The sequence below is a fragment of the Protobothrops mucrosquamatus genome, unplaced genomic scaffold (genome assembly GCF_001527695.2).
Source record: "Protobothrops mucrosquamatus isolate PMUCROS unplaced genomic scaffold, P.Mucros_1.0 scaffold1414, whole genome shotgun sequence".
NCBI classification, from domain to species: Eukaryota; Metazoa; Chordata; class Lepidosauria; order Squamata; family Viperidae; genus Protobothrops; species Protobothrops mucrosquamatus.
In genome coordinates, this window is record NW_015387599.1 from 178,659 (window position 1) to 181,906 (window position 3,248).

General features: G+C 43.1%; 1 protein-coding gene across 1 annotated transcript in view; it reads right to left on the reverse strand.

The window, feature by feature from the left end:
* The window catches only part of LOC107292749 (RING finger protein 151), a 9,074-nt gene extending 8,191 nt beyond the window's left edge, over positions 1 to 883 (reverse strand). The window contains exon 1 of the mRNA XM_015821866.1: positions 793 to 883. The gene's annotated coding sequence lies outside the window, so the exon portion shown is untranslated. The remainder of the gene's footprint in view (positions 1 to 792) is intronic.
* Positions 884 to 3,248: the final 2,365 nt, after the last annotated feature.

Here is a 3,248-nt window from a genome sequence, read left to right on the forward strand (position 1 = left end):
CCCCTGAGATATTGGAATACTGCTATCATGTCCCCCGTCCTTCTCTAGACATACCCAATTCCAGCAACTGTTCCTTATATGTTTTAGCCTCTAGTTCCCTAATCATCTTTGTTGCTCTTCTCTGTACTCTTTCTTTTGTACATCGTGGTGACCAAAACTGGATGCAGGATTCCAAGTGTGGCCTTACCAAGGCCTTGTAAAGTGGTATTAACACTTCATGTGATCTTGATTCTATCCCTATATTGACGCAACCTAGCACTGTGTTGGCTTTTTTGGCAGCTGCAGCACACTGCTGGCTCATATTTAAGTGATTGTCCACTAGGACTCCACTACTATTGAGCAAGGTACCACCTATAATATACCTGTACATTTGGATTTTCTTGCCTAAATATAGAACCTTACTTTTTTCACCATTGAATTTCATTTTGTTAGATAGCGCCCAGTGTTCAAGTCTGTCCAGATCCTCCTGTATCTTAAACCTGTCTTCTGGAGTGTTGGCTATTCCTGCCAGCTTGGTGTCATCTGCAAATTTGATGAGTTCCCCATCGATCCCCTCGTCCAAATTGTTGATGAAGATGTTGAAGAGCACTGGGCCTAGAACAGAGCCCTGGGACACCCCACTATACACTTCCCTCCATGTAAATGCAGTTCCATTGAGGACCACACACTGAGTATGGCTGGTTAGCCAGCTACAAATCCATCTAGTGGTGATGCTGTCTAACCCACATTTCCATTAGCAAACATAAGCTCTATACAAACCACACACACAGGGCAAAAAGTAATGCAGCTTACCTGAATCTTATAACCTCCAGATGTTTGTGGCTACAATTTCAGTTCAGACAGAAACCCTGGCCAGAATACTGGGAGTTCTTAACACAATCGTTAAGGCTGCTAGAATAGGAAAAATGAAATGAAAAATGGAACCAAAAGCAAAGGAACTGCTGGAGGTAGCTTGCTTCTGAAAAGTTCATTATTTGTAATTACAGAAAATATCTAAAATCTGCCATTAAAAATGAAATATTGGTACATATTACAGATCAATAGAAGTAATGTGCTTTTATGGACTAGGTACCACTGAACCAAATGCAGAAATATAACCCTCAACTGACTATTTTGTATCTGTTGATGAAAAAGAAAAACATAACAAAAAGAAATTCTCAAGAACATGGACACATAGCCATGAAAATGCAATCTGGCTTAAAAATAATCAGTCTCATATCACTGCATCTTAAAAGAGCAACACAGGCCTCTGATGGATTTGGCTGCAACAGAGCTCTCTCCCACACCCCTGCATGTCTGTCTGGGGAATTTATTTTATGCCCACCCTTTCCCCATAAGGAAATTCTGAGAGTTGAACTCCACATATCTTAAAGTGCCCAAGTTTGAAAAACACTGATCTAAGGCAGGGGTGTCAAACTGCTGGCCCACGTGCCTGATGCGTCACGTGGAAGCTGCGCCCACCCCAGCTCCGGCAAGGGAGAAAAAAAGTCATGATACGTCATGACACGTCACATGACGTGGTGAGTTTGACACCCCTGATCTAAGGCATAGGGTTGCCAGGTCTGCTTCCAAAAAATAGCGGACAAGCGGGGTGGTGGTGGTTAAGTAGTAAAAAAAAGTAGACTGTACAGCTTTAGATTACGTACCATTTCATCATAAAGCTTTTGAATAAAAAAAATGTCCACTATTTTGTGAAAAAAAATAGTGAACATAATGTGAAAAAAGTGGACTGTCCACTCAAATAGTGGACACCTGGCAACCCTACTAAGGCATGAAAGCTTACACAGGTAGTCCTCAACTTCCAAAACCTGTGTTGCAAAGTGAGACAGTTAAGTGAATTTTGCACCATTTGACGCCTTTTCTCGCCACAGTTGTTAAATGAATTACTGCAGTTGTTAAATTAGTAACAGGACTATTAAGTGAATCTTGGCTGGCCAGTCGCCCAGCATCGAAATTTTGATCATGTGAACATGGGGACGCTGCAATGGTTGTTAAGTGTGAAAACTGGACAGAAGTCACTCTTTTCAGGGACATTGTAACTTTCAACCGTCATTAAGTCAACTGTTGCAAGTCGAGGACTGCCTGCACTATAAAACACCTGTTAAATTGTAAAGCTCGTTTATATTTGCCATCCACCAACATATCCAGTCAACTTTCGAAAATTTGCTTTTTCCCTTTTTAGTGCATAGAGAATAGTGTTTCTCTCCTTTTTTCTTTTTTTTTAAAAAAAGAGGAAAGTCATATTTTCCAGGAATTCCCCCTTTCCATATAGTCAAGCCCAGGGGTAGGCAACCTCGGCTCTTTTATGACTCATGGACTTCAACTCCCAGAATTCCTGAGTCAGCTATGCTGACTCAGGAATTCTGGGAGTTGAAGTCCATGAGTCATAAAAGAGCCGAGGTTGCCTACCCCTGGTCAAGCCTCTCCTGCCGTTCCCTGTGCAAGGCTGCCCGCCCCATCTATTCCGCGTCTCACCCCTTCAAGCCAGGTCCAACTCCTGAGTCTACAACGCACCACTCGCTCTGCAGCCAGGAAGAGAAACGCGGACGGAGGTTCTGCCGGCCTCTATATATGTGGCTTCTCATTGGTCCAGATTCATTAGGACATAGAGTGCCAATGATAGAGTCGCGCAGAGAGTTGATTTCCGAGTTTCTCTTCGATGAAGAGAATTAGACCCCGCGGCACGAATGTCGGTTGTTCTCTTTAATTCTCCATTTATTTTCCAGGCGGGCGTAGATGGTGACGGGAGAGCGGGGGGAGGGTCACTCTTTATTTTGTTCTTATAGTAATCAGTCTGTGAGGTAAGCTGGGCTAAGACTCAATGTTAACAGCCTAAATGCAGTCAATTTTAAGCTTCATGGACGTGGATACCTGAATGCGGGTCTCAAAACAGACACCCACACGGAGGAGGAGGAAAGACTTGAAATTAAAATTTCATTCTGAAAAGACTTGTCGAAGCCTGATTATAGACTGCCTAAATCAGGGGTAGGCAACCTTGGCTCTTTTATGACTCGTGGACTTCAACTCCCAGAATTCCTCAGCCAGCACAGCTGGCTGAGGAATTCTGGGAGTTGAAGTCCACGAGTCATAAAAGAGCCAAGGTTGCCTACCCCTGGCCTAAATCTTTTAAGCTTTCAAGTCCAAACCGAGAGAATAAGATACCAAGAGGCTTCCCCTCTCAAAAGTCTCTTCAAACGTATAGCTCTATATTTTTATGTAAATGCAAATCCTCTCTCTCTCTCTCTCTC